The sequence below is a fragment of the Gadus macrocephalus genome, chromosome 1 (assembly GCF_031168955.1).
Source record: "Gadus macrocephalus chromosome 1, ASM3116895v1".
Classification (NCBI taxonomy): domain Eukaryota; kingdom Metazoa; phylum Chordata; class Actinopteri; order Gadiformes; family Gadidae; genus Gadus; species Gadus macrocephalus.
The window spans coordinates 25,929,541-25,956,206 of NC_082382.1; the positions used below are offsets into that span (position 1 = coordinate 25,929,541).

At 41.8% G+C, this 26,666-nt stretch overlaps 35 non-coding genes across 35 annotated transcripts; all 35 read right to left on the minus strand.

Annotated features, from left to right (window-relative positions):
* Window positions 1-300: 300 nt before the first annotated feature.
* On the minus strand, window positions 301-392 carry trnar-ucu (transfer RNA arginine (anticodon UCU)). The gene is given in 2 exon segments: window positions 301-336; window positions 356-392. It is a non-coding gene; the product is annotated as a tRNA-Arg (tRNA).
* Window positions 393-904: 512 nt separating this feature from the next.
* trnar-ucu (transfer RNA arginine (anticodon UCU)) lies at window positions 905-996 on the minus strand. Its single transcript is given in 2 exon segments — window positions 905-940; window positions 960-996. It is a non-coding gene; the product is annotated as a tRNA-Arg (tRNA).
* Window positions 997-3,098: 2,102 nt separating this feature from the next.
* Window positions 3,099-3,192, minus strand: trnar-ucu (transfer RNA arginine (anticodon UCU)). The gene is made up of 2 exons: window positions 3,156-3,192; window positions 3,099-3,134 (listed from the first exon to the last, which is right to left on the minus strand). It is a non-coding gene; the product is annotated as a tRNA-Arg (tRNA).
* A 218-nt stretch (window positions 3,193-3,410) lies between these two features.
* On the minus strand, window positions 3,411-3,504 carry trnar-ucu (transfer RNA arginine (anticodon UCU)). Its single transcript has 2 exons — window positions 3,468-3,504; window positions 3,411-3,446 (listed from the first exon to the last, which is right to left on the minus strand). It is a non-coding gene; the product is annotated as a tRNA-Arg (tRNA).
* Window positions 3,505-4,038: 534 nt separating this feature from the next.
* trnar-ucu (transfer RNA arginine (anticodon UCU)) lies at window positions 4,039-4,130 on the minus strand. The gene is given in 2 exon segments: window positions 4,039-4,074; window positions 4,094-4,130. It is a non-coding gene; the product is annotated as a tRNA-Arg (tRNA).
* Window positions 4,131-4,340: 210 nt separating this feature from the next.
* On the minus strand, window positions 4,341-4,432 carry trnar-ucu (transfer RNA arginine (anticodon UCU)). The gene is given in 2 exon segments: window positions 4,341-4,376; window positions 4,396-4,432. It is a non-coding gene; the product is annotated as a tRNA-Arg (tRNA).
* A 1,765-nt stretch (window positions 4,433-6,197) lies between these two features.
* Window positions 6,198-6,291, minus strand: trnar-ucu (transfer RNA arginine (anticodon UCU)). The gene is made up of 2 exons: window positions 6,255-6,291; window positions 6,198-6,233 (listed from the first exon to the last, which is right to left on the minus strand). It is a non-coding gene; the product is annotated as a tRNA-Arg (tRNA).
* Window positions 6,292-6,509: 218 nt separating this feature from the next.
* Window positions 6,510-6,603, minus strand: trnar-ucu (transfer RNA arginine (anticodon UCU)). Its single transcript has 2 exons — window positions 6,567-6,603; window positions 6,510-6,545 (listed from the first exon to the last, which is right to left on the minus strand). It is a non-coding gene; the product is annotated as a tRNA-Arg (tRNA).
* Window positions 6,604-7,137: 534 nt separating this feature from the next.
* Window positions 7,138-7,229, minus strand: trnar-ucu (transfer RNA arginine (anticodon UCU)). Its single transcript is given in 2 exon segments — window positions 7,138-7,173; window positions 7,193-7,229. It is a non-coding gene; the product is annotated as a tRNA-Arg (tRNA).
* Window positions 7,230-7,439: 210 nt separating this feature from the next.
* Window positions 7,440-7,531, minus strand: trnar-ucu (transfer RNA arginine (anticodon UCU)). Its single transcript is given in 2 exon segments — window positions 7,440-7,475; window positions 7,495-7,531. It is a non-coding gene; the product is annotated as a tRNA-Arg (tRNA).
* Window positions 7,532-8,681: 1,150 nt separating this feature from the next.
* trnar-ucu (transfer RNA arginine (anticodon UCU)) lies at window positions 8,682-8,773 on the minus strand. The gene is given in 2 exon segments: window positions 8,682-8,717; window positions 8,737-8,773. It is a non-coding gene; the product is annotated as a tRNA-Arg (tRNA).
* An 830-nt stretch (window positions 8,774-9,603) lies between these two features.
* On the minus strand, window positions 9,604-9,695 carry trnar-ucu (transfer RNA arginine (anticodon UCU)). The gene is given in 2 exon segments: window positions 9,604-9,639; window positions 9,659-9,695. It is a non-coding gene; the product is annotated as a tRNA-Arg (tRNA).
* A 1,126-nt stretch (window positions 9,696-10,821) lies between these two features.
* trnar-ucu (transfer RNA arginine (anticodon UCU)) lies at window positions 10,822-10,912 on the minus strand. Its single transcript is given in 2 exon segments — window positions 10,822-10,856; window positions 10,876-10,912. It is a non-coding gene; the product is annotated as a tRNA-Arg (tRNA).
* Window positions 10,913-11,750: 838 nt separating this feature from the next.
* On the minus strand, window positions 11,751-11,842 carry trnar-ucu (transfer RNA arginine (anticodon UCU)). Its single transcript is given in 2 exon segments — window positions 11,751-11,786; window positions 11,806-11,842. It is a non-coding gene; the product is annotated as a tRNA-Arg (tRNA).
* Window positions 11,843-12,052: 210 nt separating this feature from the next.
* Window positions 12,053-12,144, minus strand: trnar-ucu (transfer RNA arginine (anticodon UCU)). Its single transcript is given in 2 exon segments — window positions 12,053-12,088; window positions 12,108-12,144. It is a non-coding gene; the product is annotated as a tRNA-Arg (tRNA).
* A 520-nt stretch (window positions 12,145-12,664) lies between these two features.
* Window positions 12,665-12,758, minus strand: trnar-ucu (transfer RNA arginine (anticodon UCU)). Its single transcript has 2 exons — window positions 12,722-12,758; window positions 12,665-12,700 (listed from the first exon to the last, which is right to left on the minus strand). It is a non-coding gene; the product is annotated as a tRNA-Arg (tRNA).
* A 203-nt stretch (window positions 12,759-12,961) lies between these two features.
* Window positions 12,962-13,055, minus strand: trnar-ucu (transfer RNA arginine (anticodon UCU)). Its single transcript has 2 exons — window positions 13,019-13,055; window positions 12,962-12,997 (listed from the first exon to the last, which is right to left on the minus strand). It is a non-coding gene; the product is annotated as a tRNA-Arg (tRNA).
* A 520-nt stretch (window positions 13,056-13,575) lies between these two features.
* On the minus strand, window positions 13,576-13,669 carry trnar-ucu (transfer RNA arginine (anticodon UCU)). Its single transcript has 2 exons — window positions 13,633-13,669; window positions 13,576-13,611 (listed from the first exon to the last, which is right to left on the minus strand). It is a non-coding gene; the product is annotated as a tRNA-Arg (tRNA).
* An 825-nt stretch (window positions 13,670-14,494) lies between these two features.
* Window positions 14,495-14,588, minus strand: trnar-ucu (transfer RNA arginine (anticodon UCU)). Its single transcript has 2 exons — window positions 14,552-14,588; window positions 14,495-14,530 (listed from the first exon to the last, which is right to left on the minus strand). It is a non-coding gene; the product is annotated as a tRNA-Arg (tRNA).
* Window positions 14,589-16,936: 2,348 nt separating this feature from the next.
* On the minus strand, window positions 16,937-17,030 carry trnar-ucu (transfer RNA arginine (anticodon UCU)). The gene is made up of 2 exons: window positions 16,994-17,030; window positions 16,937-16,972 (listed from the first exon to the last, which is right to left on the minus strand). It is a non-coding gene; the product is annotated as a tRNA-Arg (tRNA).
* Window positions 17,031-17,535: 505 nt separating this feature from the next.
* On the minus strand, window positions 17,536-17,629 carry trnar-ucu (transfer RNA arginine (anticodon UCU)). Its single transcript has 2 exons — window positions 17,593-17,629; window positions 17,536-17,571 (listed from the first exon to the last, which is right to left on the minus strand). It is a non-coding gene; the product is annotated as a tRNA-Arg (tRNA).
* Window positions 17,630-18,163: 534 nt separating this feature from the next.
* On the minus strand, window positions 18,164-18,255 carry trnar-ucu (transfer RNA arginine (anticodon UCU)). The gene is given in 2 exon segments: window positions 18,164-18,199; window positions 18,219-18,255. It is a non-coding gene; the product is annotated as a tRNA-Arg (tRNA).
* An 822-nt stretch (window positions 18,256-19,077) lies between these two features.
* On the minus strand, window positions 19,078-19,171 carry trnar-ucu (transfer RNA arginine (anticodon UCU)). Its single transcript has 2 exons — window positions 19,135-19,171; window positions 19,078-19,113 (listed from the first exon to the last, which is right to left on the minus strand). It is a non-coding gene; the product is annotated as a tRNA-Arg (tRNA).
* Window positions 19,172-19,374: 203 nt separating this feature from the next.
* Window positions 19,375-19,468, minus strand: trnar-ucu (transfer RNA arginine (anticodon UCU)). The gene is made up of 2 exons: window positions 19,432-19,468; window positions 19,375-19,410 (listed from the first exon to the last, which is right to left on the minus strand). It is a non-coding gene; the product is annotated as a tRNA-Arg (tRNA).
* A 520-nt stretch (window positions 19,469-19,988) lies between these two features.
* Window positions 19,989-20,082, minus strand: trnar-ucu (transfer RNA arginine (anticodon UCU)). Its single transcript has 2 exons — window positions 20,046-20,082; window positions 19,989-20,024 (listed from the first exon to the last, which is right to left on the minus strand). It is a non-coding gene; the product is annotated as a tRNA-Arg (tRNA).
* Window positions 20,083-21,504: 1,422 nt separating this feature from the next.
* trnar-ucu (transfer RNA arginine (anticodon UCU)) lies at window positions 21,505-21,598 on the minus strand. The gene is made up of 2 exons: window positions 21,562-21,598; window positions 21,505-21,540 (listed from the first exon to the last, which is right to left on the minus strand). It is a non-coding gene; the product is annotated as a tRNA-Arg (tRNA).
* A 218-nt stretch (window positions 21,599-21,816) lies between these two features.
* trnar-ucu (transfer RNA arginine (anticodon UCU)) lies at window positions 21,817-21,908 on the minus strand. The gene is given in 2 exon segments: window positions 21,817-21,852; window positions 21,872-21,908. It is a non-coding gene; the product is annotated as a tRNA-Arg (tRNA).
* Window positions 21,909-22,118: 210 nt separating this feature from the next.
* trnar-ucu (transfer RNA arginine (anticodon UCU)) lies at window positions 22,119-22,210 on the minus strand. The gene is given in 2 exon segments: window positions 22,119-22,154; window positions 22,174-22,210. It is a non-coding gene; the product is annotated as a tRNA-Arg (tRNA).
* Window positions 22,211-22,420: 210 nt separating this feature from the next.
* trnar-ucu (transfer RNA arginine (anticodon UCU)) lies at window positions 22,421-22,512 on the minus strand. The gene is given in 2 exon segments: window positions 22,421-22,456; window positions 22,476-22,512. It is a non-coding gene; the product is annotated as a tRNA-Arg (tRNA).
* Window positions 22,513-22,722: 210 nt separating this feature from the next.
* On the minus strand, window positions 22,723-22,814 carry trnar-ucu (transfer RNA arginine (anticodon UCU)). The gene is given in 2 exon segments: window positions 22,723-22,758; window positions 22,778-22,814. It is a non-coding gene; the product is annotated as a tRNA-Arg (tRNA).
* Window positions 22,815-23,024: 210 nt separating this feature from the next.
* On the minus strand, window positions 23,025-23,118 carry trnar-ucu (transfer RNA arginine (anticodon UCU)). Its single transcript has 2 exons — window positions 23,082-23,118; window positions 23,025-23,060 (listed from the first exon to the last, which is right to left on the minus strand). It is a non-coding gene; the product is annotated as a tRNA-Arg (tRNA).
* A 534-nt stretch (window positions 23,119-23,652) lies between these two features.
* On the minus strand, window positions 23,653-23,744 carry trnar-ucu (transfer RNA arginine (anticodon UCU)). Its single transcript is given in 2 exon segments — window positions 23,653-23,688; window positions 23,708-23,744. It is a non-coding gene; the product is annotated as a tRNA-Arg (tRNA).
* Window positions 23,745-23,954: 210 nt separating this feature from the next.
* trnar-ucu (transfer RNA arginine (anticodon UCU)) lies at window positions 23,955-24,046 on the minus strand. Its single transcript is given in 2 exon segments — window positions 23,955-23,990; window positions 24,010-24,046. It is a non-coding gene; the product is annotated as a tRNA-Arg (tRNA).
* Window positions 24,047-24,863: 817 nt separating this feature from the next.
* trnar-ucu (transfer RNA arginine (anticodon UCU)) lies at window positions 24,864-24,957 on the minus strand. The gene is made up of 2 exons: window positions 24,921-24,957; window positions 24,864-24,899 (listed from the first exon to the last, which is right to left on the minus strand). It is a non-coding gene; the product is annotated as a tRNA-Arg (tRNA).
* A 520-nt stretch (window positions 24,958-25,477) lies between these two features.
* Window positions 25,478-25,571, minus strand: trnar-ucu (transfer RNA arginine (anticodon UCU)). The gene is made up of 2 exons: window positions 25,535-25,571; window positions 25,478-25,513 (listed from the first exon to the last, which is right to left on the minus strand). It is a non-coding gene; the product is annotated as a tRNA-Arg (tRNA).
* Window positions 25,572-26,666: the final 1,095 nt, after the last annotated feature.

Genomic DNA, 26,666 nt, shown 5'->3' on the forward strand with positions numbered 1-26,666 from the left:
GACTCGAACCAGCAACCTTTGAATAACATCTTTTATGTGATTGACTAGAAGTCCAACGCGCTATCCATTGCGCCACAGAGCCCTTTAAATATAATAAAATTAGCACTTTTTTCTTAAATGTCAAAGGACAAAGGGATTTTGGTCATCCAGATTACTAAAGCAGGATAATGAACCATCAATGATAGCATGTCGGGACTCGAACCCACAACATATGTCAGCACAAAGTAGTTTTTTCCGTTGTGGGATACTTGGTGACTATAGTTCTTCCTCGAGAACTACCGGAGTCAAGTCCATAATGTCCGACTCTGGTGGGACTCGAACCCACAACCTTTGAATCACATCTCACATGAATGACTAGAAGTCCAACGCGCTATCCATTGCGCCACAGAACCCTCTGTATATACTTAAAGAGACTCTTTTTTCTCCAATGTCAAAGGACAAAGGGATTTTAGGCATCCAGATTACTACAGCAGGATAATGCACCTTCAATGATCGCATGTCGGGACTCGAACCCACAACATATGTTGGCACAAAGTAGTTTTTTTCGTTGTTGGAGACTTTACTTCTTCCTCGAGATCTGCCGGAGTCAAGTCTATAATGACCAACTCTGGTGGGACTCGAACCCACAACCTATGAATCACATCTCACATGAATGACTAGAAGTCCAACGCACTATCCATTGCGCCACAGAGCCCGCTGTATATACTTAAAGAGACTCTTTTTTCTCCAATGTCAAAGGACAAAGGGATTTTAGGCATCCAGATTACTAAAGCAGGATAATGCACCATCAATGATAGCATGTCGGGACTCGAACCCACAACATATGTCAGCACAAAGTAGTTTTTTTCGTTGTTGGAGACTATAGTTCTTCCTCGAGATCTACCGGAGTCGAGTCCATAATGACCGACTCTGGTGGGACTCGAACCCACAACCTTTGAATCACATCTCACATGAATGACTAGAAGTCCAACGCACTATCCATTGCGCCACAGAGCCCTCTGTATATACTTAAAGAGACTCTTTTTTCTCCAATGTCAAAGGACAAAGGGATTTTAGGCATCCAGATTACTAAAGCAGGATAATGCACCATCAATGATAGCATGTCGGGACTCGAACCCACAACATATGTCAGCACAAGGTAGCTTTTTTCGTTGTTGGAGACTAAAGTTCTTCCTCGAGATCTACCGGAGTCAAGTCCATAATGACCGACTCTGTGGGGACTCGATCCCACAACCTTTGAATAACAACTTTTATATGATTGACTAGAAGTCCAACGCGCTATCCATTGCGCCACAGAGCCCTTTAAATGTAATAAAATTTGCACTTTTTTCTTAAATGTCAAAGGACAAAGGGATTTTGGTCATCCAGATTACTAAAGCAGAATAATGCACAATCAATGATAGCATGTCGGGACTCGAACCCACAACATATGTCAGCACAAAGTAGTTTTTTTCGTTGTGGGATACTTGGTGACTATAGTTCTTCCTCGAGAACTACCGGAGTCAAGTCCATAATGACCGACTCTGGTGGGACTCGAACCCACAACCTATGAATAACATCTCAAATGAATGACAAGAAGTCCAACGTGCTATCCATTGCGCCACAGAGCCCTTTAAAGTTAGTAAAATTAGCAGTTTTTTCTTGAATGTCAAAGGACTTTGGTCCTTTGGTTCTTTGATTTGGGTCATCCAGATTACTAAAGCAGGATAATGCACCATCAATGATAGCATGTCGGGACTCGAACCCACAACATATGTCAGCACAAGGTAGCTTTTTTCGTTGTTGGAGACTAAAGTTCTTCCTCGAGATCTACCGGAGTCAAGTCCATAATGACCGACTCTGTGGGGACTCGATCCCACAACCTTTGAATAACAACTTTTATATGATTGACTAGAAGTCCAACGCGCTATCCATTGCGCCACAGAGCCCTTTAAATGTAATAAAATTTGCACTTTTTTCTTAAATGTCAAAGGACAAAGGGATTTTGGTCATCCAGATTACTAAAGCAGAATAATGCACAATCAATGATAGCATGTCGGGACTCGAACCCACAACATATGTCAGCACAAAGTAGTTTTTTTCGTTGTGGGATACTTGGTGACTATAGTTCTTCCTCGAGAACTACCGGAGTCAAGTCCATAATGACCGACTCTGGTGGGACTCGAACCCACAACCTATGAATAACATCTCAAATGAATGACAAGAAGTCCAACGTGCTATCCATTGCGCCACAGAGCCCTTTAAAGTTAGTAAAATTAGCAGTTTTTTCTTGAATGTCAAAGGACTTTGGTCCTTTGGTTCTTTGATTTGGGTCATCCAGATTACTAAAGCAGGATAATGCACCATCAATGATAGCATGTCGGGACTCGAACCCACAACATATGTCAGCACAAGGTAGCTTTTTTCGTTGTTGGAGACTAAAGTTCTTCCTCGAGATCTACCGGAGTCAAGTCCATAATGACCGACTCTGTGGGGACTCGATCCCACAACCTTTGAATAACAACTTTTATATGATTGACTAGAAGTCCAACGCGCTATCCATTGCGCCACAGAGCCCTTTAAATGTAATAAAATTTGCACTTTTTTCTTAAATGTCAAAGGACAAAGGGATTTTGGTCATCCAGATTACTAAAGCAGAATAATGCACAATCAATGATAGCATGTCGGGACTCGAACCCACAACATATGTCAGCACAAAGTAGTTTTTTTCGTTGTGGGATACTTGGTGACTATAGTTCTTCCTCGAGAACTACCGGAGTCAAGTCCATAATGACCGACTCTGGTGGGACTCGAACCCACAACCTATGAATAACATCTCAAATGAATGACAAGAAGTCCAACGTGCTATCCATTGCGCCACAGAGCCCTTTAAAGTTAGTAAAATTAGCAGTTTTTTCTTGAATGTCAAAGGACTTTGGTCCTTTGGTTCTTTGATTTGGGTCATCCAGATTACTAAAGCAGGATAATGCACCATCAATGATAGCATGTCGGGACTCGAACCCACAACATATGTCAGCACAAAGTAGTTTTTTCCGTTGTGGGATACTTGGTGACTATAGTTCTTCCTCGAGAACTACCGGAGTCAAGTCCATAGTGACCGACTCTGGTGGGACTCGAACCCACAACCTTTGAATAACATCTTTTATGTGATTGACTAGAAGTCCAACGCGCTATCCATTGCGCCACAGAGCCCTTTAAATATAATAAAATTAGCACTTTTTTCTTAAATGTCAAAGGACAAAGGGATTTTGGTCATCCAGATTACTAAAGCAGGATAATGCACCATCAATGATAGCATGTCGGGACTCGAACCCACAACATATGTCAGCACAAAGTAGTTTTTTCCGTTGTGGGATACTTGGTGACTATAGTTCTTCCTCGAGAACTACCGGAGTCAAGTCCATAATGACAGACTCTGGTGGGACTCGAACCCACAACCTTTGAATAACATCTTTTATATGATTGACTAGAAGTCCAACGCGCTATCCATTGCGCCACAGAGCCCTTTAAATATAACATAATTAGCACTTTTTTCTTAAATGTCAAAGGACAAAGGGATTTTGGTCATCCAGATTACTAAAGCAGGATAATGTACAATCAATGATAGCATGTCGGGACTCGAACCCACAACATATGTCAGCACAAAGTAGTTTTTTTCGTTGTGGGATACTTGGTGACTATAGTTCTTCCTCGAGAACTACCGGAGTCAAGTCCATAATGACCGACTCTGGTTGGACTCGAACCCACAACCTTTGAATAACATCTCAAATGAATGACTAGAAGTCCAACGTGCTATCCAATTCGCCACAGAGCCCTTTAATTTTAGTAAAATTAGCAGTTTTTTCTTAAATGTCAAAGGACTTTGGTCCTTTGGTTCTTTGATTTGGGTCATCCAGATTACTAAAGCAGGATAATGCACCATCAATGATAGCATGTCGGGACTCGAACCCACAACATATGTCAGCACAAAGTAGTTATTTTCGTTGTTGGAGACTATAGTTCTTCCTCGAGATCTACCGGAGTCAAGTCCATAATGTCCGACTCTGGTGGGACTCGAACCCACAACCTTTGAATTACATCTCACATGAATGACTAGAAGTCCAACGCGCTATCCATTGCGCCACAGAGCCCTCTGTATATTCAAAAAGAAACTCTTTTTTCTCCAATGTCAAAGGACAAAGGGATTTTAGGCATCCAGATTACTAAAGCAGGATAATGCACCTTCAATGATCGCATGTCGGGACTCGAACCCACAACATATGTCTGCACAAAGTAGTTTTTTTCGTTGTTGGAGACTATAGTTCTTCCTCGAGAACTACCGGAGTCGAGTCCATAATGACCGACTCTGGTGGGACTCGAACCCACAACCTTTGAATTACATCTCACATGAATGACTAGAAGTCCAACGCGCTATCCATTGCGCCACAGAGCCCTGTTTGTATTGTAATTGAAACAAATTTTTCTTCAATGTCAAAGAACAAAGGGATTTTGGTCATCGAGATTACTAAAGCAGGATAATGCACCATCAATGATAGCATTTCGGGACTCGAACCCACAACATTTGTCAGCACAAAGTAGTTTTTTCCGTTGTGGGATACTTGCTGACTATAGTTCTTCCTCGAGAACTACCGGAGTCAAGTCCATAATGACGGACTCTGGTGGGACTCGAACCCACAACCTATGAATAACATCTCAAATGAATGACTAGAAGTCCGACACGCTATCTATTGCGCCAGAGAGCCATGTAAATGTATTAAAATTAGCACTTTTTTTTTAAATGTCAAAGGACTTTGGTCCTTTGGTCCTTTGATTTTGGTCATCCAGATTACTAAAGCAGGATATTGCACCATCAATGATAGCATGTCGGGACTCGAACCCACAACATATGTCAGCACATAGTAGTTTTTTTCGTTGTTTGAGACTTTTGTTCTTCCTCGAGATCTACCGGAGTCAAGTCCATAATGACCGACTCTGGTGGGACTCGAACCAACAACCTTTGAATAACATCTTTTCTATGATTGACTAGAAGTCCAACGCGCTATCCATTGCGCCACAGAGCCCTTTAAATATAATAAAATTAGCACTTTTTTTTTAAATGTCAAAGGACAAAGGGATTTTGGTCATCCAGATTACTAAAGCAGGATAATGCACCATCAATGATAGCATGTCGGGACTCGAACCCACAACATATGTCAGCACAAAGTAGTTTTTTTCGTTGTTGGAGACTAAAGTTCTTCCTCGAGATCTACCGGAGTCAAGTCCATAAAGACCGACTCTGGTGGGACTCGAACCCACAACCTTTGAATAACATCTTTTATATGATTGACTAGAAGTCCAACGCGCTATCCATTGCTCCACAGAGCCCTTAAAATATAGTAAAATTTGCACTTTTTTCTTAAATGTCAAAGGACAAAGGGATTTTGGTCATCCAGATTACTAGAGCAGGATAATGCACAATCAATGATAGCATGTCGGGACTCGAACCCACAACATATGTCAGCACAAAGTAGTTTTTTTCGTTGTGGGATACTTGGTGACTATAGTTCTTCCTCGAGATCTACCGGAGTCGAGTCCATAATGACCGACTCTGGTGTGACTCGAACCCACAACCTTTGAATCACATCTCACATGAATGACTAGAAGTCCAACGCGCTATCCATTGCGCCACAGAGCCCTCTCTATATTCAAAAATAAACTCTTTTTTCTCCAATGTCAAAGGACAAAGGGATTTTAGGCATCCAGATTACTAAAGCAGGATAATGCACCATCAATGATCGCATGTCGGGACTCGAACCCACAACATATGTCAGCACAAAGTAGTTATTTTCGTTGTTGGAGACTAAAGTTCTTCCTCGAGATCTACAGGAGTCGAGTCCATAATGACCGACTCTGGTGGGACTCGAACCCACAACCTTTGAATAACATCTTTTATATGATTGACGAGAAGTCCAACGTGCTAACCATTGCGCCACAGAGCCCTTTAAATGTAATAAAATTAGCACTTTTTTCTTCAATGTCAAAGGACAAAGGGATTTTGGTCATCCAGATTACTAAAGCAGGATAATGCACAATCAATGATAGCATGTCGGGACTCGAACCAACAACATTTGTCAGCACAAAGTAGTTTTTTTTCGTTGTGGGATACTTGGTGACTATAGTTCTTCCTCGAGAACTACCGGAGTCAAGTCCATAGTGACCGACTCTGGTGGGACTCGAACCCACAACCTTTGAATAACATCTTTTATGTGATTGACTAGAAGTCCAACGCGCTATCCATTGCGCCACAGAGCCCTTTAAATATAATAAAATTAGCACTTTTTTCTTAAATGTCAAAGGACAAAGGGATTTTGGTCATCCAGATTACTAAAGCAGGATAATGCACCATCAATGATAGCATGTCGGGACTCGAACCCACAACATATGTCAGCACAAAGTAGTTTTTTCCGTTGTGGGATACTTGGTGACTATAGTTCTTCCTCGAGAACTACCGGAGTCAAGTCCATAATGACAGACTCTGGTGGGACTCGAACCCACAACCTTTGAATAACATCTTTTATATGATTGACTAGAAGTCCAACGCGCTATCCATTGCGCCACAGAGCCCTTTTAATATAATATAATTAGCACTTTTTTCTTAAATGTCAAAGGACAAAGGGATTTTGGTCATCCAGATTACTAAAGCAGGATAATGTACAATCAATGATAGCATGTCGGGACTCGAACCCACAACATATGTCAGCACAAAGTAGTTTTTTTCGTTGTGGGATACTTGGTGACTATAGTTCTTCCTCGAGAACTACCGGAGTCAAGTCCATAATGACCGACTCTTGTTGGACTCGAACCCACAACCTTTGAATAACATCTCAAATGAATGACTAGAAGTCCAACGTGCTATCCAATTCGCCACAGAGCCCTTTAAATTTAGTAAAATTAGCAGTTTTTTCTTGAATGTCAAAGGACTTTGGTCCTTTGGTTCTTTGATTTGGGTCATCCAGATTACTAAAGCTGGATAATGCACCATCAATGATAGCATGTCGGGACTCGAACCCACAACATATGTCAGCACAAAGTAGTTATTTTCGTTGTTGGAGACTATAGTTCTTCCTCGAGATCTACCGGAGTCAAGTCCATAATGACCGACTCTGGTGGGACTCGAACCCACAACCTTTGAATTACATCTCACATGAATGACTAGAAGTCCAACGCGCTATCCATTGCGCCACAGAGCCCTCTGTATATTCAAAAAGAAACTCTTTTTTCTCCAATGTCAAAGGACAAAGGGATTTTAGGCATCCAGATTACTAAAGCAGGATAATGCACCTTCAATGATCGCATGTCGGGACTCGAACCCACAACATATGTCTGCACAAAGTAGTTTTTTTCGTTGTTGGAGACTATAGTTCTTCCTCGAGAACTACCGGAGTCGAGTCCATAATGACCGACTCTGGTGGGACTCGAACCCACAACCTTTGAATAACATCTCACATGAATGACTAGAAGTCCAACGCGCTATCCATTGCGCCACAGAGCCCTGTTTGTATTGTAATTGAAACAAATTTTTCTTCAATGTCAAAGAACAAAGGGATTTTGGTCATCAAGATTACTAAAGCAGGATAATGCACCATCAATGATAGCATGTCGGGATTCGAACCCACAACATTTGTCAGCACAAAGTAGTTTTTTCCGTTGTGGGATACTTGCTGACTATAGTTCTTCCTCGAGAACTACCGGAGTCAAGTCCATAATGACGGACTCTGGTGGGACTCGAACCCACAACCTATGAATAACATCTCAAATGAATGACTAGAAGTCCAACGCGCTATCTATTGCGCCAGAGAGCCATGTAAATGTAATAAAATTAGCACTTTTTTTTTAAATGTCAAAGGACTTTGGTCCTTTCGTCCTTTGATTTTGGTCATCCAGATTACTAAAGCAGGATATTGCACCATCAATGATAGCATGTCGGGACTCGAACCCACAACATATGTCAGCACATAGTAGTTTTTTTCGTTGTTTGAGACTATAGTTCTTCCTCGAGATCTACCGGAGTCAAGTCCATAATGACCGACTCTGGTGGGACTCGAACCAACAACCTTTGAATAACATCTTTTCTATGATTGACTAGAAGTCCAACGCGCTATCCATTGCGCCACAGAGCCCTTTTAATATAATAAAATTAGCACTTTTTTTTTAAATGTCAAAGGACAAAGGGATTTTGGTCATCCAGATTACTAAAGCAGGATAATGCACCATCAATGATAGCATGTCGGGACTCGAACCCACAACATATGTCAGCACAAAGTAGTTTTTTTCGTTGTTGGAGACTAAAGTTCTTCCTCGAGATCTACCGGAGTCAAGTCCATAATGACCGACTCTGGTGGGACTCGAACCCACAACCTTTGAATAACATCTTTTATATGATTGACTAGAAGTCCAACGCGCTATCCATTGCTCCACAGAGCCCATAAAATATAGTAAAATTTGCACTTTTTTCTTAAATGTCAAAGGACAAAGGGATTTTGGTCATCCAGATTACTAAAGCAGGATAATGCACAATCAATGATAGCATGTCGGGACTCGAACCCACAACATATGTCAGCACAAAGTAGTTTTTTTCGTTGTGGGATACTTGGTGACTATAGTTCTTCCTCGAGATCTACCGGAGTCGAGTCCATAATGACCGACTCTGGTGGGACTCGAACCCACAACCTTTGAATCACATCTCACATGAATGACTAGAAGTCCAACGCGCTATCCATTGCGCCACAGAGCCCTCTCTATATTCAAAAATAAACTCTTTTTTCTCCAATGTCAAAGGACAAAGGGATTTTAGGCATCCAGATTACTAAAGCAGGATAATGCACCATCAATGATCGCATGTCGGGACTCGAACCCACAACATATGTCAGCACAAAGTAGTTATTTTCGTTGTTGGAGACTATAGTTCTTCCTCGAGATCTACAGGAGTCGAGTCCATAATGACCGACTCTGGTTTGACTCGAACCAACAACCTTTGAATAACATCTTTTATGTGATTGACTAGAAGTCCAACGCGCTATCCATTGCGCCACAGAGCCCTTTAAATATAATAAAATTAGCACTTTTTTCTTAAATGTCAAAGGACAAAGGGATTTTGGTCATCCAGATTACTAAAGCAGGATAATGCACCATCAATGATAGCATGTCGGGACTCGAACCCACAACATATGTCAGCACAAAGTAGTTATTTTCGTTGTTGGAGACTATAGTTCTTCCTCGAGAACTACCGGAGTCAAGTCCATAATGACCGACTCTGGTTGGACTCGAACCCACAACCTTTGATTAACATCTCAAATGAATGACTAGAAGTCCAACGTGCTATCCAATGCGCCACAGAGCCCTTTTAATTTAGTAAAATTAGCAGTTTTTTCTTGAATGTCAAAGGACTTTGGTCCTTTGGTTCTTTGATTTGGGTCATCCAGATTACTAAAGCAGGATAATGCACCATCAATGATAGCATGTCGGGACTCGAACCCACAACATATGTCAGCACAAAGTAGTTATTTTCGTTGTTGGAGACTATAGTTCTTCCTCGAGATCTACCGGAGTCAAGTCCATAATGTCCGACTCTGGTGGGACTCGAACCCACAACCTTTGAATTACATCTCACATGAATGACTAGAAGTCCAACGCGCTATCCATTGCGCCACAGAGCCCACTGTATATTCAAAAAGAAACTCTTTTTTCTCCAATGTCAAAGGACAAAGGGATTTTAGGCATCCAGATTACTAAAGCAGGATAATGCACCTTCAATGATCGCATGTCGGGACTCGAACCCACAACATATGTCTGCACAAAGTAGTTTTTTTCGTTGTTGGAGACTATAGTTCTTCCTCGAGAACTACCGGAGTCGAGTCCATAATGACCGACTCTGGTGGGACTCGAACCCACAACCTTTGAATAACATCTCACATCAATGACTAGAAGTCCAACGCGCTATCCATTGCGCCACAGACCCCGATTTAAATACTAAAATAAACTATTTTTTCTTCAATGTCCAAGGACAAAGGGATTTTGGGAATCCAGAGTACTAAAGCAGGATAATGCTTCATCAATGATAGCATGTCGGGACTCGAACCCACAACATATGTCAGCACAAAGTAGTTGTTTTCGTTGTTGGAGACTATAGTACTTCCTCGGGATCTACCGGAGTCAAGTCCATAATGACCGACTCTGGTGGGACTCAAACCCAAAACCTTTGAATCACATCTCACATAAATGACTAGAAGTCCAACACGCTATCCATTGCGCCACAGAGCCCTGTTTGTATTATAATTGAAACAAATTTTTCTTCAATGTCAAAGAACAAAGGGATTTTGGTCATCCAGATTACTAAAGCAGGATAATGCACCATCAATGATAGCATGTCGGAACTCGAACCCACAACATATGTCAGCACAAAGTAGTTTTTTCCGTTGTGGGATACTTGGTGACTATAGTTCTTCCTCGAGAACTACCGGAGTCAAGTCCATAATGACCGACTCTGGTGGGACTCGAACCTACAACCTTTGAATAACATCTTTTATATGATTGACTAGAAGTCCAACGCGCTATCCATTGCGCCACAGAGCCCTTTAAATGTAAAAAAAATTGCACTTTTTTCTTAAATGTCAAAGGACAAAGGGATTTTGGTCATCCAGATTACTAAAGCAGGATAATGCACAATCAATGATAGCATGTCGGGACTCTAACCCACAACATATGTCAGCACAAAGTAGTTTTTTTCGTTGTTGGAGACTATAGTTCTTCCTCGAGATCTACCGGAGTCGAGTCCATAATGACCGACTCTGGTGGGACTCGAACCCACAACTTTGAATCACATCTCACATGAAAGACTAGAAGTCCAACGCGCTATCCATTGCGCCACAAAGCCCTGTTTGTATTGTAATTTAAACAAATTTTTCTTCAATGTCAAAGGACGAAGGGATTTTGGTCATCCAGATTACTAAAGCAGGATAATGCACCATCAATGATAGCATGTCGGGACTCGAACCCACAACATATGTCAGCACAAAGTAGCTTTTTTCGTTGTTGGAGACTAAAGTTCTTCCTCGAGATCTACCGGAGTCAAGTCCATAATGACCGACTCTGGGGGGACTCGAACCCACAACCTTTGAATAACAACTTTTATATGATTGACTAGAAGTCCAACGCACTATCCATTGCGCCACAGAGCCCTTTAAAGATTAAAAAATTAGCACTTTTTTCTTAAATGTCAAAGGACAAAGGGATTTTGGTCATCCAGATTACTAAAGCAGGATAATGCACCATCAATGATAGCATGTCGGGACTCGAACCCACAACATATGTCAGCACAAAGTAGTTTTTTTCGTTGTGGGATACTTGGTGACTATAGTTCTTCCTCGAGAACTACCGGAGTCAAGTCCATAATGACCGACTCTGGTTGGACTCGAACCCACAACCTTTGATTAACGTCTCAAATGAATGACTAGAAGTCCAACGTGCTATCCAATGCGCCACAGAGCCCTTTAAATTATGTAAAATTAGCTGTTTTTTCTTGAATGTCAAAGGACTTTGGTCCTTTGGTTCTTTGATTTGGGTCATCCAGATTACTAAAGCAGGATAATGCACCATCAATGATAGCATGTCGGGACTCGAACCCACAACATATGTCAGCACAAAGTAGTTATTTTCGTTGTTGGAGACTATAGTTCTTCCTCGAGATCTACCGGAGTCAAGTCCATAATGTCCGACTCTGGTGGGACTCGAACCCACAACCTTTGAATTACATCTCACATGAATGACTAGAAGTCCAACGCGCTATCCATTGCGCCACAGAGCCCTCTGTATATTCAAAAAGAAACTCTTTTTTCTCCAATGTCAAAGGACAAAGGGATTTTAGGCATCCAGATTACTAAAGCAGGATAATGCACCTTCAATGATCGCATGTCGGGACTCGAACCCACAACATATGTCTGCACAAAGTAGTTTTTTTCGTTGTTGGAGACTATAGTTCTTCCTCGAGAACTACCGGAGTCGAGTCCATAATGACCGACTCTGGTGGGACTCGAACCCACAACCTTTGAATAACATCTCACATGAATGACTAGAAGTCCAACGCGCTATCCATTGCGCCACAGAGCCCGATTTAAATACTAAAATAAACTATTTTTTCTTCAATGTCCAAGGACAAAGGGATTTTGGGAATCCAGAGTACTAAAGCAGGATAATGCTTCATCAATGATAGCATGTCGGGACTCGAACCCACAACATATGTCAGCACAAAGTAGTTGTTTTCGTTGTTGGAGACTATAGTACTTCCTCGGGATCTACCGGAGTCAAGTCCATAATGACCGACTCTGGTGGGACTCAAACACAAAACCTTTGAATCACATCTCACATGAATGAATAGAAGTCCAACACGCTATCCATTGCGCCACAGAGCCCTTTTTGTATTATAATTGAAACAAATTTTTCTTCAATGTCAAAGAACAAAGGGATTTTGGTCATCCAGATTACTAAAGCAGGATAATGCACCATCAATGATAGCATGTCGGAACTCGAACCCACAACATATGTCAGCACAAAGTAGTTTTTTCCGTTGTGGGATACTTGGTGACTATAGTTCTTCCTCGAGAACTACCGGAGTCAAGTCCATAATGACCGACTCTGGTGGGACTCGAACCCACAACCTTTGAATAACATCTTTTATATGATTGACTAGAAGTCCAACGCACTATCCATTGCGCCACAGAGCCCGTTAAAGATAAAAAAATTAGCACTTTTTTCTTAAATGTCAAAGGGATTTTGGTCATCCAGATTACTAAAGCAGGATAATGCACCATCAATGATAGCATGTCGGGACTCGAACCCACAACATATGTCAGCACAAAGTAGCTTTTTTCGTTGTTGGAGACTAAAGTTCTTCCTCGAGATCTACCGGAGTCAAGTCCATAATGACCGACTCTGGTGGGACTCGAACCCACAACCTTTGAATAACATCTTTTAAATGATTGACTAGAAGTCCAACGCGCTATCCATTGCGCCACAGAGCCCTTTAAATGTAAAACAAATTGCACTTTTTTCTTAAATGTCAAAGGACAAAGGGATTTTGGTCATCCAGATTACTAAAGCAGGATAATGCACAATCAATGATAGCATGTCGGGACTCTAACCCACAACATATGTCAGCACAAAGTAGTTTTTTTCGTTGTGGGATACTTGGTGACTATAGTTCTTCCTCGAGAACTACCGGAGTCAAGTCCATAATGACCGACTCTGATGGGACTCGAACCCACAACCTTTGAATCACATCTCACATGAATGACTAGAAGTCCAACGCGCTATCCATTGCGCCACAGACCCCTCTTTATATTCAAAAAGAAACTCTTTTTTCTCCAATGTCAAAGGACAAAGGGAATTTAGGCATCCAGATTACTAAAGCAGGATAATGCACCTTCAATGATCGCATGTCGGGACTCGAACCCACAACATATGTCAGCACAAAGTAGTTTTTTTCGTTGTTGGAGACTATAGTTCTTCCTCGAGATCTACCGGAGTCGAGTCCATAATGCCCGACTCTGGTGGGACTCGAACCCACAACCTTTGAATAACATCTTTTATATGATTGACTAGAAGTCCAACGCACTATCCATTGCGCCACAGAGCCCTTTAAAGATAAAAAAATTAGCACTTTTTTCTTAAATGTCAAAGGGATTTTGGTCATCCAGATTACTAAAGCAGGATAATGCACCATCAATGATAGCATGTCGGGACTCGAACCCACAACATATGTCAGCACAAAGTAGTTTTTTCCGTTGTGGGATACTTGGTGACTATAGTTCTTCCTCGAGAACTACCGGAGTCAAGTCCATATTGACCGACTCTGGTGGGACCCGAACCCACAACCTTTGAATAACATCTTTTATGTGATTGACTAGAAGTCCAACGCGCTATCCATTGCGCCACAGAGCCCTTTAATTATAATAAAATTAGCACTTTTTTCTTAAATGTCAAAGGACAAAGGGATTTTGGTCATCCAGATTACTAAAGCAGGATAATGCACCATCAATGATAGCATGTCGGGACTCGAACCCACAACATATGTCAGCACAAAGTAGTTTTTTCCGTTGTGGGGTACTTGGTGACTATAGTTCTTCCTCGAGAACTACCGGAGTCAAGTCCATAAAGACCGACTCGGGTGGGACTCGAACCCACAACCTTTGAATCACATCTCACATGAATGACTAGAAGTCCAACGCGCTATCCATTGCGCCACAGAGCCCTCTTTATATTCAAAAAGAAACTATTTTTTCTCCAATGTCAAAGGACAAAGGGATTTTATGCATCCAGATTACTAAAGCAGGATAATGCACCTTCAATGATCGCATGTCGGGACTCGAACCCACAACATATGTCAGCACAAAGTAGTTTTTTTCGTTGTTGGAGACTATAGTTCTTCCTCGAGATCTACCGGAGTCGAGTCCATAATGACCGACTCTGGTGGGACTCGAACCCACAACCTTTGAATAACATCTTTTATATGATTGACTAGAAGTCCAACGCACTATCCATTGCGCCACAGAGCCCTTTAAAGATAAAAAAATTAGCACTTTTTTCTTAAATGTCAAAGGGATTTTGGTCATCCAGATTACTAAAGCAGGATAATGCACCATCAATGATAGCATGTCGGGACTCGAACCCACAACATATGTCAGCACAAAGTAGTTTTTTCCGTTGTGGGATACTTGGTGACTATAGTTCTTCCTCGAGAACTACCGGAGTCAAGTCCATATTGACCGACTCTGGTGGGACCCGAACCCACAACCTTTGAATAACATCTTTTATGTGATTGACTAGAAGTCCAACGCGCTATCCATTGCGCCACAGAGCCCTTTAATTATAATAAAATTAGCACTTTTTTCTTAAATGTCAAAGGACAAAGGGATTTTGGTCATCCAGATTACTAAAGCAGGATAATGCACCATCAATGATAGCATGTCGGGACTCGAACCCACAACATATGTCAGCACAAAGTAGTTTTTTCCGTTGTGGGGTACTTGGTGACTATAGTTCTTCCTCGAGAACTACCGGAGTCAAGTCCATAAAGACCGACTCGGGTGGGACTCGAACCCACAACCTTTGAATCACATCTCACATGAATGACTAGAAGTCCAACGCGCTATCCATTGCGCCACAGAGCCCTCTTTATATTCAAAAAGAAACTATTTTTTCTCCAATGTCAAAGGACAAAGGGATTTTATGCATCCAGATTACTAAAGCAGGATAATGCACCTTCAATGATCGCATGTCGGGACTCGAACCCACAACATATGTCAGCACAAAGTCGTTTTTTTCGTTGTTGGAGACTATAGTTCTTCCTCGAGATCTGCCGGAGTCGAGTCCATAATGACCGACTCTGGTCGGACTAGAACCCACAACCTTTGAATTACATCTCACATGAATGACTAGAAGTCCAACAATTGCGCCACAGAGCCCTGTTTGTATTGTAAATTAAACAAATTTTTCTTCAATGTCAAAGGACAAAGGGATTTTGGGCATCCAGAGTACTAAAGCAGGATAATGCACCATCAATGATAGCATGTCGGGACTCGAACCCACAACATATGTCAGCACAAAGTCGTTTTTTCCGTTGTGGGATACTTGGTGACTATAGTTCTTCCTCGAGAACTACCGGAGTCAAGTCCATAATGACCGACTCTGGTGGGACTCGAACCCACAACATTTGAATAACATATCAAATGAATGACTAGAAGTCCAACGTGCTATCCATTGCGCCACAGAGCCCATTGGAGGTATTAAAATTAGCACTTTTTTCTTGAATGTCAAAGGGATTTTGGTCATCCAGATTACTAAAGCAGGATAATGCACCATCAATGATAGCATGTCGGGACTCGAACCCACAACATATGTCAGCACAAAGTAGCTTTTTTCGTTGTTGGAGACTAAAGTTCTTCCTCGAGATCTACCGGAGTCAAGTCCATAATGACCGACTCTGGTGGGACTCGATCCCACAACCTTTGAATAACATCTTTTATATGATTGACTAGAAGTCCAACGCGCTATCCATTGCGCCACTGAGCCCTTTAAATATTATAAAATTAGCACTTTTTTCTTAAATGTCAAAGGACAAAGGGATTTTGGTCATCCAGATTACTAAAGCAGGATAATGCACCATCAATGATAGCATGTCGGAACTCGAACCCACAACATATGTCAGCACAAAGTAGTTTTTTCCGTTGTGGGATACTTGGTGACTATAGTTCTTCCTCGAGAACTACCGGAGTCAAGTCCATAATGACCGACTCTGGTGGGACTCGAACCCACAACCTTTGAATAACATCTTTTATATGATTGACTAGAAGTCCAACGCGCTATCCATTGCGCCACAGATCCCGATTTAAATACTAAAATAAACTATTTTTTCTTCAATGTCCAAGGACAAAGGGATTTTGGGAATCCAGAGTACTAAAGCAGGATAATGCTTCATCAATGATAGCATGTCGGGACTCGAACCCACAACATATGTCAGCACAAAGTAGTTGTTTTCGTTGTTGGAGACTATAGTACTTCCTCGGGATCTACCGGAGTCAAGTCCATAATGACCGACTCTGGTGGGACTCAAACCCAAAACCTTTGAATCACATCTCACATGAATGACTAGAAGTCCAACACGCTATCCATTGCGCCACAGTGCCCTGTTTGTATTATAATTGAAACAAATTTTTCTTCAATGTCAAAGAACAAAGGGATTTTGGTCATCCAGATTACTAAAGCAGGATAATGCACCATCAATGATAGCATGTCGGAACTCGAACCCACAACATATGCCAGCACAAAGTAGTTTTTTCCGTTGTGGGATACTTGGTGACTATAGTTCTTCCTCGAGAACTACCGGAGTCAAGTCCATAATGACCGACTCTGGTGGGACTCGAACCCACAACCTTTGAATAACATCTTTTATATGATTGACTAGAAGTCCAACGCACTATCCATTGCGCCACAGAGCCCTTTAAAGATAAAAAAATTAGCACTTTTTTCTTAAATGTCAAAGGGATTTTGGTCATCCAGATTACTAAAGCAGGATAATGCACCATCAATGATAGCATGTCGGGACTCGAACCCACAACATATGTCAGCACAAAGTAGCTTTTTTCGTTGTTGGAGACTAAAGTTCTTCCTCGAGATCTACCGGAGTCGAGTCCATAATGACCGACTCTGGTGGGACTCAAACCCACAACCTTTGAATCACATCTCACATGAAAGACTAGAAGTCCAACGCGCTATCCATTGCGCCACAAAGCCCTGTTTGTATTGTAATTTAAACAAATTTTTCTTCAATGTCAAAGGACGAAAGGATTTTGGTCATCCAGATTACTAAAGCAGGATAATGCACCATCAATGATAGCATGTCGGGACTCGAACCCACAACATATGTCAGCACAAAGTAGCTTTTTTCGTTGTTGGAGACTAAAGTTCTTCCTCGAGATCTACCGGAGTCAAGTCCATAATGACCGACTCTGGGGGGACTCGAACCCACAACCTTTGAATAACAACTTTTATATGATTGACTAGAAGTCCAACGCGCTATCCATTGCGCCACAGAGCCCTTTAAAGATAAAAAAATTAGCACTTTTTTCTTAAATGTCAAAGGACAAAGGGATTTTGGTCATCCAGATTACTAAAGCAGGATAATGCACCATCAATGATAGCATGTCGGGACTCGAACCCACAACATATGTCAGCACAAAGTAGTTTTTTTCGTTGTGGGATACTTGGTGACTATAGTTCTTCCTCGAGAACTACCGGAGTCAAGTCCATAATGACCGACTCTGGTTGGTCACGAACCCACAACCTTTGATTAACATCTCAAATGAATGACTAGAAGTCCAACGTGCTATCCAATGCGCCACAGAGCCCTTTTAATTTAGTAAAATTAGCTGTTTTTTCTTGAATGTCAAAGGACTTTGGTCCTTTGGTTCTTTGATTTGGGTCATCCAGATTACTAAAGCAGGATAATGCACCATCAATGATAGCATGTCGGGACTCGAACCCACAACATATGTCAGCACAAAGTAGTTATTTTCGTTGTTGGAGACTATAGTTCTTCCTCGAGATCTACCGGAGTCAAGTCCATAATGTCCGACTCTGGTGGGACTCGAACCCACAACCTTTGAATTACATCTCACATGAATGACTAGAAGTCCAACGCGCTATCCATTGCGCCACAGAGCCCTCTGTATATTCAAAAAGAAACTCTTTTTTCTCCAATGTCAAAGGACAAAGGGATTTTAGGCATCCAGATTACTAAAGCAGGATAATGCACCTTCAATGATCGCATGTCGGGACTCGAACCCACAACATATGTCTGCACAAAGTAGTTTTTTTCGTTGTTGGAGACTATAGTTCTTCCTCGAGAACTACCGGAGTCGAGTCCATAATGACCGACTCTGGTGGGACTCGAACCCACAACCTTTGAATAACATCTCACATGAATGACTAGAAGTCCAACGCGCTATCCAGTGCACCACAGAGCCCGATTTAAATACTAAAATAAACTATTTTTTCTTCAATGTCCAAGGACAAAGGGATTTTGGGAATCCAGAGTACTAAAGCAGGATAATGCTTCATCAATGATAGCATGTCGGGACTCGAACCCACAACATATGTCAGCACAAAGTAGTTGTTTTCGTTGTTGGAGACTATAGTACTTCCTCGGGATCTACCGGAGTCAAGTCCATAATGACCGACTCTGGTGGGACTCAAACCCAAAACCTTTGAATCACATCTCACATGAATGACTAGAAGTCCAACACGCTATCCATTGCGCCACAGAGCCCTGTTTGTATTATAATTGAAACAAATTTTTCTTCAATGTCAAAGAACAAAGGGATTTTGGTCATCCAGATTACTAAAGCAGGATAATGCACCATCAATGATAGCATGTCGGAACTCGAACCCACAACATATGTCAGCACAAAGTAGTTTTTTCCGTTGTGGGATACTTGGTGACTATAGTTCTTCCTCGAGAACTACCGGAGTCAAGTCCATAATGACCGACTCTGGTGGGACTCGAACCCACAACCTTTGAATAACATCTTTTATATGATTGACTAGAAGTCCAACGCACTATCCATTGCGCCACAGAGCCCTTTAAAGATAAAAAAATTAGCACTTTTTTCTTAAATGTCAAAGGGATTTTGGTCATCCAGATTACTAAAGCAGGATAATGCACCATCAATGATAGCATGTCGGGACTCGAACCCACAACATATGTCAGCACAAAGTAGCTTTTTTCGTTGTTGGAGACTAAAGTTCTTCCTCGAGATCTACCGGAGTCAAGTCCATAATGACCGACTCTGGTGGGACTCGAACCCACAACCTTTGAATAACATCTTTTATATGATTGACTAGAAGTCCAACGCGCTATCCATTGCGCCACAGAGCCCTTTAAATGTAAAACAAATTGCACTTTTTTCTTAAATGTCAAAGGACAAAGGGATTTTGGTCATCCAGATTACTAAAGCAGGATAATGCACAATCAATGATAGCATGTCGGGACTCTAACCCACAACATATGTCAGCACAAAGTAGTTTTTTTCGTTGTGGGATACTTGGTGACTATAGTTCTTCCTCGAGAACTACCGGAGTCAAGTCCAAAATGACCGACTCTGATGGGACTCGAACCCACAACCTTTGAATCACATCTCACATGAATGACTAGAAGTCCAACGCGCTATCCATTGCGCCACAGACCCCTCTTTATATTCAAAAAGAAACTCTTTTTTCTCCAATGTCAAAGGACAAAGGGAATTTAGGCATCCAGATTACTAAAGCAGGATAATGCACCTTCAATGATCGCATGTCGGGACTCGAACCCACAACATATGTCAGCACAAAGTAGTTTTTTTCGTTGTTGGAGACTATAGTTCTTCCTCGAGATCTACCGGAGTCGAGTCCATAATGACCGACTCTGGTGGGACTCGAACCCACAACCTTTGAATAACATCTTTTATATGATTGACTAGAAGTCCAACGCACTATCCATTGCGCCACAGAGCCCTTTAAAGATAAAAAAATTAGCACTTTTTTCTTAAATGTCAAAGGGATTTTGGTCATCCAGATTACTAAAGCAGGATAATGCACCATCAATGATAGCATGTCGGGACTCGAACCCACAACATATGTCAGCACAAAGTAGTTTTTTCCGTTGTGGGATACTTGGTGACTATAGTTCTTCCTCGAGAACTACCGGAGTCAAGTCCATATTGACCGACTCTGGTGGGACCCGAACCCACAACCTTTGAATAACATCTTTTATGTGATTGACTAGAAGTCCAACGCGCTATCCATTGCGCCACAGAGCCCTTTAATTATAATAAAATTAGCACTTTTTTCTTAAATGTCAAAGGACAAAGGGATTTTGGTCATCCAGATTACTAAAGCAGGATAATGCACCATCAATGATGGCATGTCGGGACTCGAACCCACAACATATGTCAGCACAAAGTAGTTTTTTCCGTTGTGGGGTACTTGGTGACTATAGTTCTTCCTCGGGAACTACCGGAGTCAAGTCCATAAAGACCGACTCGGGTGGGACTCGAACCCACAACCTTTGAATCACATCTCACATGAATGACTAGAAGTCCAACGCGCTATCCATTGCGCCACAGAGCCCTCTTTATATTCAAAAAGAAACTATTTTTTCTCCAATGTCAAAGGACAAAGGGATTTTATGCATCCAGATTACTAAAGTAGGATAATGCACCTTCAATGATCGCATGTCGGGACTCGAACCCACAACATATGTCAGCACAAAGTCGTTTTTTTCGTTGTTGGAGACTATAGTTCTTCCTCGAGATCTGCCGGAGTCGAGTCCATAATGACCGACTCTGGTGGGACTCGAACCCACAACCTTTGAATTACATCTCACATGAATGACTAGAAGTCCAACAATTGCGCCACAGAGCCCTGTTTGTATTGTAAATTAAACAAATTTTTCTTCAATGTCAAAGGACAAAGGGATTTTGGGCATCCAGAGTACTAAAGCAGGATAATGCACCATCAATGATAGCATGTCGGGACTCGAACCCACAACATATGTCAGCACAAAGTCGTTTTTTCCGTTGTGGGATACTTGGTGACTATAGTTCTTCCTCGAGAACTACCGGAGTCAAGTCCATAATGACCGACTCTGGTGGGACTCGAACCCACAACATTTGAATAACATATCAAATGAATGACTAGAAGTCCAACGTGCTATCCATTGCGCCACAGAGCCCATTAAAGGTATTAAAATTAGCACTTTTTTCTTGAATGTCAAAGGGATTTTGGTCATCCAGATTACTAAAGCAGGATAATGCACCATCAATGATAGCATGTCGGGACTCGAACCCACAACATATGTCAGCACAAAGTAGCTTTTTTCGTTGTTGGAGACTAAAGTTCTTCCTCGAGATCTACCGGAGTCAAGTCCATAATGACCGACTCTGGTGGGACTCGAACCCACAACCTTTGAATAACATCTTTTATATGATTGACTAGAAGTCCAACGCGCTATCCATTGCGCCACAGAGCCCTTTAAATATTATAAAATTAGCACTTTTTTCTTAAATGTCAAAGGACAAAGGGATTTTGGTCATCCAGATTACTAAAGCAGGATAATGCACCATCAATGATAGCATGTCGTGACTCGAACCCACAACATATGTCAGCACAAAGTAGTTTTTTTCGTTGTGGGATACTTGGTGACTATAGTTCTTCCTCGAGAACTACCGGAGTCGAGTCCATAATGACCAACTCTGGTGGGACTCGAACCCACAACCTTTGAATCACATCTCACATGAATGACTAGAAGTCCAACGCGCTATCCATTGCGCCACAGAGCCCACTTTATATTCAAAAAGAAACTCTTTTTTCTCCAATGTCAAAGGACAAAGGGAATTTAGGCATCCAGATTACTAAAGCAGGATAATGCACCTTCAATGATCGCATGTCGGGACTCGAACCCACAACATATGTCAGCACAAAGTAGTTTTTTTCGTTGTTGGAGACTATAGTTCTTCCTCGAGATCTACCGGAGTCGAGTCCATAATGACTGACTCTGGTGGGACTCGAACCCACAACCTTTGAATCACATCTCACATGAATGACTAGAAGTCCAACGCGCTATCCATTGCGCCACAGAGCCCTATTTATAATCAATAAGAAACTCTTTTTTCTCCAATGTCAAAGGACAAAGGGATTTTAGGCATCCAGATTACTAAAGCAGGATAATGCACCTTCAATGATCGCATGTCGGGACTCGAACCCACAACATATGTCAGCACAAAGTAGTTTTTTTCGTTTTTGGAGACTTTACTTCTTCCTCGAGATCTGCCGGAGTCAAGTCCATAATGACCGACTCTGGAGGGACTCGAACCCACAACCTTTGAATCACATCTCACATGAATGACTAGAAGTCCAACGCGCTATCCATTGCGCCACAGAGCCCTCTGTATATTCAAAAATAAACTATTTTTTCTCCAATGTCAAAGGACAAAGGGATTTTAGGCATCCAGATTACGAAAGCAGGATAATGCACCTTCAATGATCGCATGTCGGGACTCGAACCCACAACATATGTCAGCACAAAGTAGTTATTTTCGTTGTTGGAGACTATAGTTCTTCCTCGAGATCTACCGGAGTCAAGTCCATAATGACCGACTCTGGTGGGACTCGAACCCACAACCTTTGAATCACATCTCACATGAAAGACTAGAAGTCCAACGCGCTATCCATTGCGCCACAAAGCCCTGTTTGTATTGTAATTTAAACAAATTTTTCTTCAATGTCAAAGGACGAAAGGATTTTGGTCATCCAGATTACTAAAGCAGGATAATGCACCATCAATGATAGCATGTCGGGACTCGAACCCACAACATATGTCAGCACAAAGTAGCTTTTTTCGTTGTTGGAGACTAAAGTTCTTCCTCGAGATCTACCGGAGTCAAGTCCATAATGACCGACTCTGGGGGGACTCGAACCCACAACCTTTGAATAACAACTTTTATATGATTGACTAGAAGTCCAACGCGCTATCCATTGCGCCACAGAGCCCTTTAAAGATAAATAAATTAGCACTTTTTTCTTAAATGTCAAAGGACAAAGGGATTTTGGTCATCCAGATTACTAAAGCAGGATAATGCACCATCAATGATAGCATGTCGGGACTCGAACCCACAACATATGTCAGCACAAAGTAGTTTTTTTCGTTGTGGGATACTTGGTGACTATAGTTCTTCCTCGAGAACTACCGGAGTCAAGTCCATAATGACCGACTCTGGTTGGACACGAACCCACAACCTTTGATTAACATCTCAAATGAATGACTAGAAGTCCAACGTGCTATCCAATGCGCCACAGAGCCCTTTTAATTTAGTAAAATTAGCTGTTTTTTCTTGAATGTCAAAGGACTTTGGTCCTTTGGTTCTTTGATTTGGGTCATCCAGATTACTAAAGCAGGATAATGCACCATCAATGATAGCATGTCGGGACTCGAACCCACAACATATGTCAGCACAAAGTAGTTATTTTCGTTGTTGGAGACTATAGTTCTTCCTCGAGATCTACCGGAGTCAAGTCCATAATGTCCGACTCTGGTGGGACTCGAACCCACAACCTTTGAATTACATCTCACATGAATGACTAGAAGTCCAACGCGCTATCCATTGCGCCACAGAGCCCTCTGTATATTCAAAAAGAAACTCTTTTTTCTCCAATGTCAAAGGACAAAGGCATTTTAGGGATCCAGATTACTAAAGCAGGATAATGCACCTTCAATGATCGCATGTCGGGACTCGAACCCACAACATATGTCTGCACAAAGTAGTTTTTTTCGTTGTTGGAGACTATAGTTCTTCCTCGAGAACTACCGGAGTCGAGTCCATAATGACCGACTCTGGTGGGACTCGAACCCACAACCTTTGAATAACATCTCACATGAATGACTAGAAGTCCAACGCGCTATCCAGTGCGCCACAGAGCCCGATTTAAATACTAAAATAAACTATTTTTTCTTCAATGTCCAAGGACAAAGGGATTTTGGGAATCCAGAGTACTAAAGCAGGATAATGCTTCATCAATGATAGCATGTCGGGACTCGAACCCACAACATATGTCAGCACAAAGTAGTTGTTTTCGTTGTTGGAGACTATAGTACTTCCTCGGGATCTACCGGAGTCAAGTCCATAATGACCGACTCTGGTGGGACTCAAACCCAAAACCTTTGAATCACATCTCACATGAATGACTAGAAGTCCAACACGCTATCCATTGCGCCACAGAGCCCTGTTTGTATTATAATTGAAACAAATTTTTCTTCAATGTCAAAGAACAAAGGGATTTTGGTCATCCAGATTACTAAAGCAGGATAATGCACCATCAATGATAGCATGTCGGAACTCGAACCCACAACATATGTCAGCACAAAGTAGTTTTTTCCGTTGTGGGATACTTGGTGACTATAGTTCTTCCTCGAGAACTACCGGAGTCAAGTCCATAATGACCGACTCTGGTGGGACTCGAAACCACAACCTTTGAATAACATCTTTTATATGATTGACTAGAAGTCCAACGCACTATCCATTGCGCCACAGAGCCCTTTAAAGATAAAAAAATTAGCACTTTTTTCTTAAATGTCAAAGGGATTTTGGTCATCCAGATTACTAAAGCAGGATAATGCACCATCAATGATAGCATGTCGGGACTCGAACCCACAACATATGTCAGCACAAAGTAGCTTTTTTCGTTGTTGGAGACTAAAGTTCTTCCTCGAGATCTACCGGAGTCAAGTCCATAATGACCGACTCTGGTGGGACTCGAACCCACAACCTTTGAATAACATCTTTTATATGATTGACTAGAAGTCCAACGCGCTATCCATTGCGCCACAGAGCCCTTTAAATGTAAAACAAATTGCACTTTTTTCTTAAATGTCAAAGGACAAAGGGATTTTGGTCATCCAGATTACTAAAGCAGGATAATGCACAATCAATGATAGCATGTCGGGACTCTAACCCACAACATATGTCAGCACAAAGTAGTTTTTTTCGTTGTGGGATACTTGGTGACTATAGTTCTTCCTCGAGAACTACCGGAGTCAAGTCCATAATGACCGACTCTGATGGGACTCGAACCCACAACCTTTGAATCACATCTCACATGAATGACTAGAAGTCCAACGCGCTATCCATTGCGCCACAGACCCCTCTTTATATTCAAAAAGAAACTCTTTTTTCTCCAATGTCAAAGGACAAAGGGAATTTAGGCATCCAGATTACTAAAGCAGGATAATGCACCTTCAATGATCGCATGTCGGGACTCGAACCCACAACATATGTCAGCACAAAGTAGTTTTTTTCGTTGTTGGAGACTATAGTTCTTCCTCGAGATCTACCGGAGTCGAGTCCATAATGACCGACTCTGGTGGGACTCGAACCCACAACCTTTGAATAACATCTTTTATATGATTGACTAGAAGTCCAACGCACTATCCATTGCGCCACAGAGCCCTTTAAAGATAAAAAAATTAGCACTTTTTTCTTAAATGTCAAAGGACAAAGGGATTTTGGTCATCCAGATTACTAAAGCAGGATAATGCACCATCAATGATAGCATGTCGGGACTCGAACCCACAACATATGTCAGCACAAAGTAGTTTTTTCCGTTGTGGGGTACTTGGTGACTATAGTTCTTCCTCGAGAACTACCGGAGTCAAGTCCATAAAGACCGACTCGGGTGGGACTCGAACCCACAACCTTTGAATCACATCTCACATGAATGACTAGAAGTCCAACGCGCTATCCATTGCGCCACAGAGCCCTCTTTATATTCAAAAAGAAACTATTTTTTCTCCAATGTCAAAGACAAAGGGATTTTATGCATCCAGATTACTAAAGTAGGATAATGCACCTTCAATGATCGCATGTCGGGACTCGAACCCACAACATATGTCAGCACAAAGTCGTTTTTTTCGTTGTTGGAGACTATAGTTCTTCCTCGAGATCTGCCGGAGTCGAGTCCATAATGACCGACTCTGGTGGGACTCGAACCCACAACCTTTGAATTACATCTCACATGAATGACTAGAAGTCCAACAATTGCGCCACAGAGCCCTGTTTGTATTGTAAATTAAACAAATTTTTCTTCAATGTCAAAGGACAAAGGGATTTTGGGCATCCAGAGTACTAAAGCAGGATAATGCACCATCAATGATAGCATGTCGGGACTCGAACCCACAACATATGTCAGCACAAAGTCGTTTTTTCCGTTGTGGGATACTTGGTGACTATAGTTCTTCCTCGAGAACTACCGGAGTCAAGTCCATAATGACCGACTCTGGTGGGACTCGAACCCACAACATTTGAATAACATATCAAATGAATGACTAGAAGTCCAACGTGCTATCCATTGCGCCACAGAGCCCATTAAAGGTATTAAAATTAGCACTTTTTTCTTGAATGTCAAAGGGATTTTGGTCATCCAGATTACTAAAGCAGGATAATGCACCATCAATGATAGCATGTCGGGACTCGAACCCACAACATATGTCAGCACAAAGTAGCTTTTTTCGTTGTTGGAGACTAAAGTTCTTCCTCGAGATCTAC